Genomic DNA, 17,187 nt, shown 5'->3' with positions numbered 1-17,187 from the left:
AGGCATAGTGATGTTTTTTGAAAAGTGCCCAATGGCTCCTTCTAAGCCTTTGACAGCCAATAAGGTACTAAAATCACTCTTTCCCTGTAACATGATATGTACAAAAAGACTGAAGCCTATGTAGCGCAAGGTATTATCTCGTCGAACTCACGTTCATTAAGATACAGGTTTACGTGGTAGCAAGTGATAATTAGGTGCATCTTTAAAACTCATTTGGATGTGATTTTTTTGATACGACAATGCGACAGCTAAACATCATGGTTTTCGATATACCAATAACTAAAAAGAGACAGTTTTATGGTGATACAACGTCGTCAAACCAATAACTACATAACACCGTCTATTGTGAACGCATCCTGAGCCAATACCCTAGATTATTCATTCTTAACACCAGCTCGTAATCATCTGGACGCTATCATTCAGCACCTTGAATCAACTATCCAACAAGAGCATGGCACCATAGAGCCATATCTGAACTGAAGGCAACTCCGTATTGCGCCTTCTCCTCCAAGGCTATCTGGATAAACAGACCAATGATGAGCCACAGCAATAATCGGTACCGAGTAGAGACGGTGAGCAGAGGAATTACGTCAAAAAAATACCTCCTGACAACTGACCAACTTGTTTAGTTTTCTCGTAGTCAGACGTTGTAGTTACAGCCAGCGGAAGCAATCAAGCGTGTTTCCACTGGATGCTTAGTTAAACCTTAATGCTGACCAGTACTCTGATAGTATGAGGGGAAAAATCGTCAGCGATGTGATGGCTCGCTCTTATGATCGAACAATTAAACGACATTGTTATAGTTACCACAGTATTATTGTAAAACAACAGCTATGCAACTGGTAGCAGATACGGCTCAAGACTTTTAGGCTTTTGACGAACAACGCAAGGTTGGTATTGAGCAAACAGAAGACCTGCAAATCCTAAGTTTTGACAGTAAGGGCCTAGTGATACGCCCGTAATGGTTGACGACAGCAGTAGGAAAAACGCACACAAGAGTCATCATAATCTGCAAACCAGCTCAGTCATGGAGAGAAGAAAGATCGCAAACGAATAACACAGGTAGCCACCGTTTATACGGTAAAATCCAATCCTCGAACAGCAAAATAGGTCATGGATATGGATATAAATCGGAAGAGCGACAACATTGTGAAATTACGTCCTCCAGCCAAAAATAAGAGAGTATAGACCAGTATAGGAAGAAAGAAGGAAGCCGTGATAGCAGAAGCTTTCGAGGAAACGCTCAGGCTAGATCTGGAGCAGAAACAGAAGTAGGTCATTATTATTGATGGGCACCGCTCATCAGCGGAAACTAATTACCAGGATTATGAAAAAGGGGGAGTTAAGGCAACCATCATCATGAGCTTTATCATGTACTTGAATATCTGTGGAAAGCCGGTCACTGCTTACACTACAAGTGTGAATGAGACTATTGAAAGCTGGGTGACAGAACGGTCCCTAAAGATCCTCATGGGAGAGTCTGACAAGATGACCCAGGAATCCGGCAAAGTGCGAGCAATAGTGGTCTGACAAAACGTGAGGCATTGATAAGTGTGCAGACTATCTTCAAAAACCCCGTCCTAGGCTCTGCCATGACGAGGCCCAAGATGCTGCCTATCCAATTGCCAGTGGCGTCATTGAGGGAGCTTGCCTCCATTTGATCAATGACCGTATGGAACTACCCTTGGCAAAGGGTAGTTTGCAAGGGGCAGAGGCTGTGTTGAAGCTACGCTCACTGGATTCAAGTGGAGATTGGCAGGGGTATAGGAACTTCCATTAGGAATACTCTCGCCTTCATAATCATGGAAAACTAATGAATGTGGCGTTGTAGCAAGGAAACCACACCATATGGAGTTATTGGTTTGACCACCTTATATCGCCATAAAACCGTCTCTTTTTCGTTACCTGAATATATCGAAAAGCATGATGTTTTAGCGGTTGCATTGTCGTATCAAAAGAGCCGCACCAAGCTCATTCCAGACTGAGTGTCCTTATAATGATGCCATTGGCACCACATAATGGAATATAACAGTAAGTATTTTTGGAGGATATGTAGTAGCTCAAAGGCATACCTACACGTAGTCTAGGCTTTGGTAGGATGTTCAACATCATACCACTGACGGGAATACCGTGTTAATTCTGGATGATATTCCTGCCTCTGGGTATTTAGAGTGAATTCAATGAGATAATCTCTTGCGCTACATAGGCTTCAGACTTTTTGTACATATTAATGTTACAGAAAATAGTGATCAGAGTACTTTATTGGCTGGCAAAGGCTCAGAAAGAGCCATTGGGCACTTTTCAAAAAACACCACTATGCCTAAAGCCCTTAAAATCCAAAAGCTGTGGCCAAAATTGAAGCGTCGAACTCACGTTATTTAGGTTCCGCCTACAAAAGGCGTAAAGGTAAAAATTACTTCTGTAGGCGCAGTATCGAATGTTAGGTTTTTTGAACTACAACTTCCAGATATCACGAGCAACTACACATGAAAAAGACACCTTTTACCATGCCTGAAAAGTCAGGCTCTATTCTAGTATGCGGGTCGTCCAGACCTGCAGATATTCTTTATGATCGTGTTATGGAGGCTATTGACGGGCTACCTGCGTGGTCTGTTAATCGTTCCATGGTTCCAGTCAAAGGTTATGACTACATCTACTCAACAGTGATTATTCCTTATGAGATTGCGAGGTCGTGCCGCGAAACCACGACGATTCCTGAAGAATTTGAAGAAGGGAAAACGCACAGTCAGAAATGTTTATGCGCTTCAGACTGGCAAGCACTCAGGGATATTGAAAGACAGCTTTTATCCATGGATAAGGCTGGAGCATGGACGCTACCAAGCACCGTACGCGAAAGGATGAAGGAGCGGGAGGATATGAGAAAAGCTGTTGATAGTGAGCTGGTTTAGCTCTACCACCCCAGCAACACATTTGGCGATGCACCAAGGACGATGGGGACGGCTCTTTTGATACGACAATGCAGCCGCTAAAACATCATAGTTTGCGATATATCCGGTAACGAAAAATAGACGGTTTTATGGTGATATAACGTCGTCAAACCAATAACTCCATAACACCGTCTCTTGTGAATGCATCCCACACCAATACCATCGATTATTCATTCTTCTCGTCAACTCGTGATCATTTAGCTACTTGAATCCACTATCAAACAAGAGCATGGCACCATAGAGAACTATATCCAGACTAAAGGCAACGAAGTTTTACGCCTTTTACTCCAAGTGTATCTAGATAAGCAGGACAATGATGAGCCACAGCAGTCGTTGGTAACTGGTAGCGACGGTGAGCAGAGAAATCACGTCAGAAAAAATACCTCCAGACAACTGACCAGCTTGTTTGGTTCTGTCGTAGTTACAGCCAGCGGAAGCAATCCCGCGTGTTTCCGCTGGATGCTCAGTTAAACCTCAATACTGATCAGTACTCTGATGGAATGAGGGAAAAATTGTCTCGATGTGATGGCTCGCTCTTGTGATCGAACAATTAAACGACAGTCTATGCAACTGGTAGCGGATACGACTCAAGGTTTTGAGGTTTTGATACGGCTCTTTTAATACAACAATGCAGCCGCTAAAACATCATGGTTTTCGATATATCCGGTAACACAAAAAAGCCGGTTTTATGGTGATATAACGTCGCCAAACCAATAACACCATAACTCCGCATCTTGTGAACGCAACATATGCTAATACCATCGATTATTAATTTTTCTCACCAGCTCGTGATCATTTGGACGCCATCATTCAGACCTTGAATCCACTCTCACACAAGAGCATGGCACCATAGAGAGCTATATCCAGACTGAAGGCACGTATGTCGCGCCTTCTCCTCCAAGGGTATCCGTATAGACAGGCCAATGATGAGCCGCAACAATCGTTGGTAACTGGTAGCGACGGTGAGCAAAGAATCACATCAAAAAAATACCACCAACAACCGACCAACTTGTTTGGTTGTGTCGTATCAGGAGTCGCAGTTACAGCCAGCTGGAACATGCAGGATTGTGATATGGCAATAATTTTCCAGACACTTTTTAACCCTACCATAGCAAATTCCCGTTCATACACAACCGGTGCTAGGTAGCCATTAGTCTAGTTCTTCCTCTCTCGATTACCAAACACTTAGATATATTCAAAAACTGCCTGTTTACCTATTCCCTCGTCAGGCAATCCTAATAATGAGTCAGTTCTCTCTTCAGTGTATCAAAGAAGCTCTCAACTACAGCATTATCGCAGCAGTGACCATTTGCAGTCAATGCTGCATATATATCCATTGTCGTTAAGCAACTACTGATAGCGATCAAAGACATATTGACTACCACGATCACTGTGAACCACAATACCTTTCTGTAGCCTGCACTTCCACATAACTATTCCCAGCAAGTCAGTGACCAGCGTTGTTGTCATTATGTCACTCATAGACCAACCCACAACGCCCTTGAAGCACTCGTAGATGAAGACAGACAGGCACCGCCAGCCTCACTAGTTGGCATCTACGTAATGTCGCCAGCATACGCCTTATTGGGCTGAGCCCGCTGAAAATCTCAATCTAATACATTATCTGCCTATGGTTGGTTATGGCAAGAATTTGTGGTTGCTTTAAACTTACGACTGGTTGTGCGGACGATGTTTTCTTCATCCATCAAGCGATGAATCTTCTGCTAACTGACATGTTTACCCATATCAACCAGATCGTCTTTAATGTGGCGCTCACCGTAAGTTTGGCGACTCGTCTCATATATTGCCTTGGTATTTGACGTGGGTTAGACACTCAGAAAGCCATTAGGCACGGCTCTTTTGATACGACAATGCAGCCGCTAAAACATCATTGTTTGCGATATATCCGGTAATGAAAAAGAGACAGTTTTATGGTGATATAACGTCATCAAACCAATAACTCCATAACACCATCTCTTGTGAACGCATCCTGCGCCAATACCATAGATTATTCATTCTTCTCTCCAGCTCGTGATCATTTGGACGCTATAGTTCAGCACCTTAAATCCACTCTAAAACAAGAGCATGGCACCATAGAGAGCTATATCCAGACTAAAGGCAACGAAGTATTGCGCCTTCTCCTCCAATGGTATCTGGATCAGCAGGCCAATGATGAGCCGCAGCAATCGTTGGTACCGGGTAGCGACGGTGAGCAGAGAAATCACGTCAGAACAAATACCTCCCGATAACTGACCAGCTTGTTTGGTTCTGTCGTAGTCAGGCGTCACAGTTACAGCCAGCAGACGCAATCCAGCGGATTTCCGCTGGCGGCTCAGTTAAACCTCAATACAACAAGTACTCTTATGGTCGAACGATTAAACGACACAGTGAGAGTTGCCTAAGTATGGTTGGAAAACGACAGGCTATGCAACTGGTAGCTGATACGGCTCAAAACTTTGAGGTTTTTTACGAACAGCGCAAGATTGTGATTGAGCAAACAGAAGACCTGCCGCTCCTCAGTTTGATCGGTAAGGGCATAGTGACGCGCCCGGGAGAGTTGATGGAAGCAACACGGAAGAACGCGCAAAAGAGTCAGAAAAAGCTGCAACCCATGCTCAGTCCTAGAGAGAAGAAAAATCACAAACGAATGGCACAGATAGCCACGTTTATACGGTAAAACCCAATCCTCGACCGGCAGAATCGGTCATGGATATAGATCTGAAGAGCGACAACGTTGTTAAATTACGTCCTCCAGCTAAGAATAATAGAGTGTTGGACAGTGTAGAAAGAGAGGTGTAATCCGTGATATAAGAAGCTTTCGAGGAAGCGCTCAGGCGAGATCCTGAGCAGAAACGGCAGTTGGTCATTGTGATTGATGGGCACCATCATCAGCGAAAACTAATTACCGGGATTATGAAAAAGAAGGGAGTTAAGGCAACCATCATCATGGACTTTATCCATATACACGAAGATCTGTGGAAAGCCTGTCACTGCTTACACGACAAGGGGAATGAGTCTATTGAAAGCTGGGTGCAGAACGGTCCATGAGATACTCATGGTAGAGTCTTACAAGGGGTCCATGGTAATCAGACCAAGTGCAAGCAAGAGAGGTCTGATAATACGGTAGCCCATTAATAAGTATGAAGACTATCTTCAAAAAAACGTCCCAGCGCTGCTATGACAAGGTGTTGGATGCTGGCTACCCAATTGCCAGTGGAGTCATTGAGAGAGCTTGCCGCCATTTGATCCAAAACCATATAGATCTAACCGTGGTAAAGTGCAGTTTGCAAGGAGCAAAAGCTGTGTTTACCCTACGCTCACTGGATTCAAATGGGGATTGGCAGGCGTATTGGAACTTCCATAAGAAATGCCATCGCCTTCGTCATCATGGAGGACTAATGAACTGGGCGTCGTAGCAAGGGAGCCACACGCATTCCATTTTGCAGGTGAATTAACTATTGATGCTGAAACTTCAATAATGCAGTGCCCTCATCGGTCATCACCTCGGTAATAGCACTCCTCCGATTAACGATAACTGTACCAATATAATCATTGGCACCCCAGCTCAAGGCTGTTGCTGAATCACGTAGTCTGTCAATAATAGTGTCTGCTACTGAAAAAGTGCTGCTATAGTGAAGCATGATGCCAAGGATAATATTTGCTATTGTCCTGTATGGGAAATCAATGTCACCTTCCATAATGACGATTTTGGCACTGTCACTGCCTGTGGGCCATTCTATCAATAGTGATTCGCCCTCATTTAAACCTTTTCTATTCACCCAAGGCAGGTAATGAACTACTTTTGATATTAATCGTTCTCCTGAATAGTAGAAAATGGTCATATAAATCTCCGGATTAGTAAACATTTCTCCGGTTTTATGGAGGGTAACTTTATTTAGCCAAGCTTTTGTGGGAAGGTAAGCTTCATCAGGCAGCTCTGTTGCAGTATCGATGACTTCCTCTGATTCTTTTGGACTATGGACTAAACGAATGACTGTATTGGCTTTCAACAGTTCTGTAGCATGTTCTAAAGGCGTGTTATTTAAAGTACACTGCTGTTCTGCCTCGCATTTCTGGAAGTCCATAACTCTTGCCAGCTTCACAGGATGGCCATCATGGATAGAAATGGTTGTATAACCAAAAAAAATCTGCCCAACACTACTTGAATTATCGCCATCCTGCTGGTTATATAACTTCAGTGCCATCATAGGTTGGTATGGGGTGTTCTGACCATGATAGTGGAAACATTGTCCAAGCTCTTCAAGTTGGTTGATTAGAAAATATAACGATTTAATAAAATCAGCATTTATCCCCTTGTTTTTATCTAAAATTAATTCAGGCAGGTGTACGAGAAAAATGCCATTACCTATGTCATGGTCATCTTTATGTTCATGGAGTAGGTTAGCTAGATCTTGGGTCGAAAAACTATAAATTTCATTTTGGCTGAACTGCTCAACAAACTTGTCTCTTACTACAACGAATTCTTGTCGCTGCTGTTCTAAAGATGATTGTAAAAATTGCTCACAACTAAACTCTTCCGTTGATGCTTCGGAAGCTATGCTCATGACAAAAATATAACAAACTATGATATGCAGACAAATTTTTCTAACCATGGTAGATCACTCTAAAGGTTTTTTAAATGAACCTAATGGCCAAGAAATTATCGCTTGTATTTTGTTACCTAGTCACCTTTAATTAGGTTTTAACTACTTGATTGTCAAATAATTGCTGCTAAATATTACCTAAGCCTACTTCTCGTCTAGACTTACGACACTGTTGTTCCTAGAAGTAGAAAGTGCATCATGGCCAAAAACAACATTCAGCTTCATAAAGGCATGAGCCTTGTGGAGTTCTTTCAGCAATATGGCCAAGAACAACAATGCCGTGCCCAGTTTTTCAAATGGCGGTGACCAAATGGGTTGGAATGTCCTCTGTGTTATTGTCGGGAGTATTGCACCATAAAAACCCGTGAGCCCTACCAAGGCAATCACTGCCGTCACCAGACATCATTGACCAGTGGCACCATTCTGGACGCTAGCAAACTGCTCTTTACCACTTGGTTTCTAGACATGTTTTTAATGACTCAGACCAAGAATGCATATCGGCCCTAAAGCTCTCGAGACAGCTGGGAATCTCTTATAATGCTGATTGCCGCTTGAAGCACAAGCTTATGCAGGTAATGAAAGAACGTAATGACAGCCGTCCTATGCAGGGACATGTTCAGATGGATGATTCCTACTGGAGTGGTGAAAAACATGGAGGCAAACGTGAAAGAGGTTCTGAACACAAACACCCATTGGTTGCCAACGAGGAAAACTACCAGCTGTATATGTGTTTCAGCATGGTCACCAGTTTCCGGAAAAAGAAACTGTAACCATGGGCGCAAAAGCATCTCGGTGATCATACCTGCTGTGTTGTCAGTGATGTACTCGGTGCATTTACAGGAATAGCCGACGCCGGACACCCACATACAGCAGTGGTGACAGGTGGAGGTCACGAATCGATGCCTAATGAGTTGTTTCCGTGGGTCAACACCATGACCGGGAACGTTAAAAATTATCTGAAAGGCAGTTACCACAATATTAACCAGAAGCATCTGCCAAGATACTTTGCTGAATATTGCTATCGATTCAACCGGCACTTTGATTTGAAAACAATGGTGTCAAGGCTTGGTTACATGGCTGCACGAACTTGCCACATGGCAGCAAGGCCACTTAAGCTGGCTGATGACCAGTGGCAATAAGGAAATATTATGATCTATGAACATTTAGGATTTCAAATCCAGTATTTTCTAAGTGCTTTTATTTTACTGATTACCATCTAACCTAAGCATCATTACTCGTCTAATCGTACGGACAGGATTTCCTAGGCGTGTAGGTGCATATAACCAAGAACAAAATTCAGTTCCAGAAAGGCATGATCCTGTGGAGTTCTTTCAGCAATATGGCCAAGAACAGCAATGCCGTGGCCAGTTTTTCAAATGCCAGTGGTCTAATGGGTTTGAATATCCTCTGTGTTGTTCTCGTGAGTATTGCACCATAAAAACCAGTGAGCTCTACCAGTGCAGCCGCTGCCAGACATCATTGAGCAGTGCACCATCCTAGAAGCTAGCCAACTGCCCTTTACCACTTGGCTTATAGGCATGTTTTTAATGACTCAAACCAAGAATAGCATATAGGCCATGGAGCTTTCGAGACAACTGTAAATCTCTGATAATACCGCTAGGCCATTGGAGCACAAACTTATGCAAGTAATGAAAGAATGGGATGACAGCCGTCCCCTGCAGGGACATGTGCAGATGGATGATTCCTACTTAGGTTGTGAAAAACATAGAGGCCAACGGGGAAGAGGTTCTGAAAACAAACACTCCTTTGTTACTACCGTGCAAACCAACGATGACAACCACCAGCTGTATATGCGTTTCAGCATGGTCACCAGTTTTCGGAAAAAGGAGCTGTAACTCTGGCCTCAAGAATATCTCGGTTATCATACCTGCTGTGTTGTCAGTGATGGCCTCGGTGCATTCACAGGAATAGCCGACGACGGACACCAATATATAAGTGGTGACAGGTGGCAATCACTAATCAATGGCTAAATCTGAAACGACAAAAATTATCTGAAAGGCAGTTACACAATATTAATCAGCACATCTGCCAAGATACCTTGCTAATATTGTTATCGATTCAACGGCACTTTTATTTGAAAGCAATGGTATAAAGGCTGGGTTACATGGCCGCTGGACTTGGCATAACAGCAAGCTCCTCAAACTGGATGATGTACAGTGGTAATCAGGTTTATTTTTAGGTTATTTAATATATTGGACCGAGATGTTCGACTTTTTAATTTTCCACGAAAGTCAAACATCTCTTGAATACCAAGGCTTACGGCTATTTTATTCATACTGGTAAGCATAAAAATACCGACAGTAACAACTATTTCAAACGCCATAGGACGTGTATTTAGCGCATTCAATCGCAGCACTAAAGTACATTAATAGCTTTGTAGCCATTGAACCTCGAGAAACTTGCATGTCCAAGCCTCTTGGGAAAGTCAAACATAACGTGCCAATCTAATAAGGTATGACTGAACCTACTTTCTGCTACAAAAGAAGTCCAAAATAAATATGGTTTAAGCCATGACGATTTAAGATTTTACCACCACTGTTTACTGCCTAATCTATGATTTGCTTAAAGAACGCGAGTCAGACGCTTAAATTTTGGCTACAGTCCTAGATTTTAAGGGCTTGAGGCATGGTGATGTTTTTGAAAAGTGCCCAATGTCTACTTCGTAGCCTATGCCAGCCAATAAAGTACTCACATCACTATTTTTCTGTAACAGAAATATGTACAAAAAGGCTTAAGCCTATGTAGTGCAAGGGATTGTTTCGTCTAGCTCACGTTTAATAACTCCTTCCGGTATCCTTGCACAGCCTAGGCTTACCGCCAAAACTATCGAACATTTAAGCCATCACAATGGAGGTGGTTGGCAAGTGCCTTGGGCATCACAAAGACAAATGGTGCGACTCTTTTAATGCAATAATGCAGCCGCTAAAACACATGGTTTCCGATATATAGGCAACGAAAAAGAAACGGTTATGTGGTCATATAACGTCGGCAAACCAATAACTCCATAACACCGTCTCTTGTGAACGCATCCTGCGCCAATACCATAGATTATTCATTCTTCTCAACAGCCCGTGATCATTTGGACGCTATCATTCAGCACCTTGAATCCACTATATAACAAGCGCATGGCCCCATAGATGGCTATATCCAGACTGAAGGCAACGAAATGTTGAGCCTTCTCATCCAAGGATATCTGGATAAGCAAACAATGATGATACGCAGCAATCGTCGGTAACTGGTAGTGATGGTAGCAACGAAATCACGTCAGAAAAAATACCTCACGACAACTAACAGCTTGTTTAGTTCTGTCGTAGTCAGGCGTCGCAGTTACAACCAGCGGAAGCAATCTAGCGAGCTTCCGCTGGATGCTAGTTAAACTTCAATACTACAAGTACTCTTATGGCATGAGGGAAAAAATTGTCAGCGATGTGATGGATCGCTCTTATGATCAACGATTAAACGACACCATGAGAGTTACCATGGGATGTTTGGAACACAACAGGCTATGCAACTGGTAGCGGATACAGCTCACGACTTTGAAGCTTTTTACGAACAGAGCAAGGTTGTGTATTAAACAAACAGAAGACATGAAATCCCCAGTTTTGACGGCAAGGGACTGGTGATGCGCCCGGAATGGTTGAGGGAAGCAACACGGAAGAGCTACAAAAGAGTCAGCAGAAGCTGCAAACCAAGCTCAGTCCTGTAGAGAAAAAAGATCGCAAACGAATGACACAGGTAGCCACCGGTTATACGGTAAAACCCAATCATCGAACGGCAGACTAGGTCATGGATATAGATAGGAAGAGCCAAAACACTGTTCAATTCTGTCCTCCAGTCAAGAATAAGAGAGTGTGGCCCAGTGTAGAAAGAGAGGCGGAAACCTTTATAGAAGAAGTTTTCGAGGAAACGCTCAGGCAAGATCAGGAGCAAAAACAGCAGTTGGTCATTATTATTAATGGGCACCCTCATTAGCGGAAACTGATTACTTGGATTATGAAAAAGAAGGGAGTTAAGGCAACCGTCATCATGTACTTTATCCATACACTTGAATATCTGTGGAAAGCCGGTCACTGCTTACACAACAAGGGGTATGAGTCTATTGACAGCCGGGTGGCAGGACAGGTCCATTTAGATACTCAGGGGAGAGTCTGACAAGGTGGCATGGGAATCCGACAAAGTGCGAGCAATAGAAGTATAACAAAACGGGAGGCCATTTATAAGTGTGCATACTATCTTCAAAACAACCGTACCATGCTCTACTGTGACCAAGTACTGAATGCTGGCTATTAGATTGCCAGTTGAGTTATTGAGTAAGCTTGCCGCAATTTGATCAATGACCGTATGTATCTATCCTAGCCAAAGTGAAGTTTGCAATAGGTAGAGGCTGTGTTAAATCTACGCTCTCTGGATTCAAGTGGAGATTGGCCGGCGTATAGGAACTTCCATCAGGAATGCTCTCGCCTTTGTAATCATGGAGAACTAATGTATGTGGCGTCGTAGCACGGGAACCACACCAATTGTTATTGACTGGCCCCTCATCAGCGGAAACTAATTACCTAGATTAACGTGAATTCTACTAGATAATCCCTTGCGCTACATAAACTTAAGCCTTTTTGTATATATTAATGTTACAGAAAAATAGTGATTTTAATACTTTATTGGCTGGCAAATGCTTCGAAGGAGCCATTGGGCACTTTTTAAAAAACATCGCTATGCCTCAAGCCATAAAAATCCAAAGTCTGTAGCAAAAATTGAAGCGCCGAACTCACGTTTGATTATGAAAAAGAATGGAGTTAAGGCAACCATCATCATGGGCTTTATTCATGTACTTGAATATATGTGGAAAGCCGATCACTACTTACACGACAAGTTGGATGAGGCTATTGAAAGCTGAGTGGCAGCACGGTCCATGCATCTACTCAGGTGAGAATCTGACAAGGTAACCATGGGAATCTGACAAAGTGCGAACAAGATAAGTATGACAAAACTGGAGGCCATTTATAAATGTGCATACTATCTTCAAAAAACCCGGCCCAAACTCTGCTCTGACAAGGCTCTGTATGCTGGCTATCCGATTGCCAGTGAGTCATCGAGGGGTCTTGCTGCTATTTGATCAATAACTATATGGATATAATAGTGGCAAAGAGGAGTTTGCAAGGGACAGAGGCTGTGTTAAAGCTACGCTCTCTGGATTCAAGTGGAGATTGGTAGACATATTGGAACTTCCATAAGGAATGCTCTCGCCTTAGTAATCATGGAGAACTAATGAATGTGGCGTCATAGCAAGGGAACCGCTCCATTTTTATTTTCATATCATAGTACAGCTTTTGTGGCGCGTTAGTGATCAGAGTCTCTGGCAAATTCAGTCCTCCAGCTTATTTTCTGAAAGTGAGTAACGGTGAGCTAGCTGCCACCTGATCACCTGCCTAATAAAGTATCCTGTCGATAATCCAAGTTTCTTTAGCTATGATACAGTGTTCCATCTTCATGGCTTCCATTATCAGAAGAAGTGATCCAAGTTCAACAGACTGCCCATCATTGACCATGATGCAGGTTATTGAGCCACTCATGGGGGCTATTGGTAAATGTCCATGATCTTCACCATGTGCCATAGGATGCTATGGTAAGTGCAACTTCATAGCTGACATCGGACAGAATGACTTTCAGTTTTTCTCCGGGAAGGGTAATAACTCGGCATCTTAGTTTGCTAATGATGGTTAAATTACTCTCAGAACGATTTCCTTACGAGCAGAGGTGTGAAAACTCAGAACACACTACATGCCCATGACTTCTACTTTCCAGTTTGCCGAGAGAGAAAGCTCTTTATCAGACTAGCTTTCTAAAAAAAAAAGATAAATGGTAACTGGTTTGCCTTTTGATCACACGAACTGTCCAGAGCTGTTCATCAAGGTAGAGCTGGATCAGGGAATTGATGCCGAAAGCAGTATTGACTGAGTTTGGCAATGAGAAGTTGTTGTTTCTATCTGTCTGGTTTTTGAATTCAAACTAATAAATAGCTGCAACGGCCAATAGTTGATGCAGACGTTCTTGGGATGCATGGGTGAAGTGGTGCTGCTCAATAAAGTTGTGTTTAACTTTGCTTCACGGAACTCTGAAACTCTCAATAGGTGCGTAAGAAAGTCCCTGTTGTGCATATTCCTGCCTGATGATATTGGCATAAGCATCTTCCAGTTACGGGATGGCAACCTCACGACTGGAGCCACTGGCAATGATCTTCACCATCATTGTGTCATACTAGTCGGTGATACTATCACTGACCAGAATGCCTGTGTCTATACGACGGTTGCCATGGGTTTCAGGCCATTCCAAAGCAATAAGACGCCCAGAGTCAGGTCAAAAATCCTGTCCCGTATTTTCAGCATAGATCCTAGCTTCAATAGTATGTCCATGACAGCATAAAGCCTATTGGTCAAGGGGCAGAGGTTCGTCAGCGGCGACTCTGATCTGCCACTCTACCAAGTCAAGGTCAGTGACCATCTCTGTAACCGTATGTTCTACCTGAAGCCTAGTGTTCATATCCATAAAGTAAAATTCATCACCTTCAAGGAGAAACTCTACAGTTCCAGCACCATGATAACCAATCGCTTTCCATACGGTGACAACCGCATTACCCATGGCTAACCTGAGTTTAGGTGAGAGGCCTAGTGCAGGTACCTCTGCAATCACTTTTTGATGTCAACGCTGTAGTGAACAGTTGCGGTCAAAAAGATAAACACCACTCCTATGGTGATCGAAAAAAACCTGAACTTCTACATGTCTTACCTTGAAGACAAATCGCTCAAAAAGCAGTTTGTCATTCCCAAAAGCTTTTTAGCCTCACGTCTGGCTGATTACAGACACTGCTTTAATAGCTCTTTGGTCTTGACTGCACGCATGCCTTTCCCTACACCACCAAATACGTCTTTGATCAGAAGGGGGTAACCAATACGTTCAGCCTCAACCAATAACTGTTAATTAGACTGGTGGTAACCAAGGATCAGATGGACGCCTGCCTGTTGCATGATTTTTTTGGCTTCACTTTTTGAGCCCATGTCTGTGATAGCCGCAGCTGGTGGGCCAATAAAAATCACTCCATTTTGCTGGCAGGCTCCAGCAAAGTTAGCATTTTCTGACAAAAAACCATACCAAGGATGGATGGCGTCAATACGTTTCTGTTCAGCAACCTACAGTATTTTGTCAATATTCAGGTAGCTCTCTGAAGCATGGCTATGGCCAATATAAATAGCCTTTGTAGCAGTGTCGGATGAAGTGCTCTATGGTCTGCATCGGAATAAATAGCAACGGCCTCTATTCCCCTGGCATGGGCTGTATCGATGATACGACAGGCAATTTCCGCCAGATTGGCAATCAACAGTCTTTCGATCATAGTTTTTCTCCTACTGAAGGCTGTTGATTAATCGGTGGCTCTTCGTTGGCTGCAGATGCCACTCCCCAGCTTGGCTCACGTTTTTCTAGAAAAGCGCTCAACCATTCCTGCAAGATACGTATGCTAGCAATTCGGTCACAGGTAATGCCGATCAAATGGTCATCAATAAGTTTCTTACTAACATCTTGGATCAGATGATTTGCCTCAGCCATTGCCAGATGGTAGTTCTGGATAATCTGCTCACAAAGTGAATTAGCCACTAATGGTAAGTCATGCTCTTTACAGCGTTCATGTATCAGGTTCAGGCGAAGTGCCTGTTTGGAGGAAATGGTCTCTGCACTGAGAAAATAGCGTCTTGCCTGTCGAGCACCCATGGCTCGAATGACAATAAGTACTGATGACTGAAGGAATCAGCCCAAGCTTGACTTCACTCAGACAGAAACGAGCAGATTTACTGGCAATGGCAATATCACAGCCGGTGATTAGCCATAGGGCTCCACCAAACGCAGCACCTTGGACCACAGCTACTGTTGGTGCAGGAAACTGGTCAAACCACTGAATCAGTTTGCCCAGTTGTTTGGCAGCCTGATGATTTTCTTCCTTACCCAGTTCTTTCGCCTGCTTCATACAGTTGAGATCAGCTCCTGTACAGAAGTCTTTGCCACTGGCTTTGAGCAGTAGAATACGCGCGTGAGTTTGTTCAAACTGGTCAAAAACATAATGCATTTCTGCAATGATGGCTTCGTTAAGTGAGTTACCTATTTTAGGTCTATTTAAGCATAGAGTGGCAATATTGCCTGATTGATCATTAGGTGCCTGTATATAGAGTGTCAGGTTCTTATATTTCATGTTGATGACCTGTTGCCAGAACTCTTGTGAAAAGAAAGTCACATCCTGGATATGCCAAAGCTGGTTTCTTCAATGGGGGCATTCATTACAACTGAAAGACCCAGCCATAGCACAGTACGAGTGTCAGCAGGATCAATGATCCACATCATCCCAGAGTCGTGCACTGGCATAATAGTGACTTCCTTGATGATAATAGTTCTCAAGAATGGGCTGGCGAACTGCTTGGGCTTCTTCATCGCTCAACGTTTGCCTCTGTTTCTCCATAGCTTCCTGCTTTACCTGAACCAGAACATTGTAAGCCTGTTCAGCTACCATTACAGAAATGCTGGCATTGGGCCAACTACATAGGAAACTTGGATCATAAGCTCGACCACACATCCCGTAATTCCCAGCGCCAAAGCTGCTGCCGATAATAACTGTGAACTTGGGAACTTTAGCACAGCCAACAGCGTTTACCATTTTGGCGCCGTGACGGGCAATGCCACCTGACTCAGCCTGAGAACCTCCCATGTAGCCGGTGGTATTTTGGTGAAATACCATGGGGATACGGCGCTGGCAGCAAAGCTCAATAAAGTGAGCGCCTTTCTGGGCAGACTCGGAGAAGAGAATGCCATTGTTAGCCAGAATACCCACTGAACAGCCGTGTATGCGAGCAAAGCCGCAAACCAGCGTTTCGCCAAAAAGTGTCTTGAACTCATCAAAGTCTGAGCCATCAACAATACGGGCAATAACTTCTCTGACGTCATATGCCTGTCTCAAATCCGCAGGAACGATACCATAGAGCTCTCTGATCCCATACAGCGGTTCAACACTTTGCTGGATGTCACACTGACGTTGCTTAACAGAATTCAACCGAGACACAGATTGTCGGATTAGGCTGATAGCATTGGCATCATCATTGGCATAATGATCGGATATCCCTGATTTACGACAATAAACGGTTGCCACGCCCAGTGCCTCTGCAGTAATCTCTTCGCCGATTGCAGCTTTAACCAGAGGAGGACCTGCGAGGAAAATGGGACCTTGTAGATGAACAATAATACTCTCGTCTGCCATACTTGGAACATAGGCGCCTTCTGCTGTGCATGAACCCATTACAGCTGCTATCTGTGTGATCCCCAAGGCAGACATATTGACTTGATTAAAGAAAATGCGACCAGAGTGTTCTCGGTCTGGAAAGACCTCATTCTGTTTTGGCAGGTTGGCACCACCAGAGTCTACAGGTAGATACAGGGAAGGTGATTTTGCTAGGCAATAGCTAGAGCTCTTAAATGTTCCTTATCAGTAAGTGGGAAATAGCTACCGCCTTTGACTGTAGCATCATTGGCGACAATCATGCACTCACGGCCAGACACTTGGCCAATGCCTGCACAGGGGA

At 43.6% G+C, this 17,187-nt stretch overlaps 1 pseudogene across 1 annotated transcript; it reads right to left on the bottom strand.

Annotated features, from left to right (window-relative positions):
• Positions 1 to 15,847: 15,847 nt before the first annotated feature.
• Positions 15,848 to 17,170, bottom strand: LOC311329481 (methylcrotonoyl-CoA carboxylase beta chain, mitochondrial-like; annotated as a pseudogene). The gene has a single exon. The product of its transcript is annotated as a methylcrotonoyl-CoA carboxylase beta chain, mitochondrial-like (transcript).
• Positions 17,171 to 17,187: the final 17 nt, after the last annotated feature.

This window comes from Borostomias antarcticus, assembly GCF_949987555.1.
Source record: "Borostomias antarcticus genome assembly, contig: scaffold_227, whole genome shotgun sequence".
Lineage (NCBI taxonomy): Eukaryota > Metazoa > Chordata > Actinopteri > Stomiiformes > Stomiidae > Borostomias > Borostomias antarcticus.
Note: the sequence above shows the minus strand (reverse complement) of the source record. Positions and strands in the feature narration are given on the sequence as shown.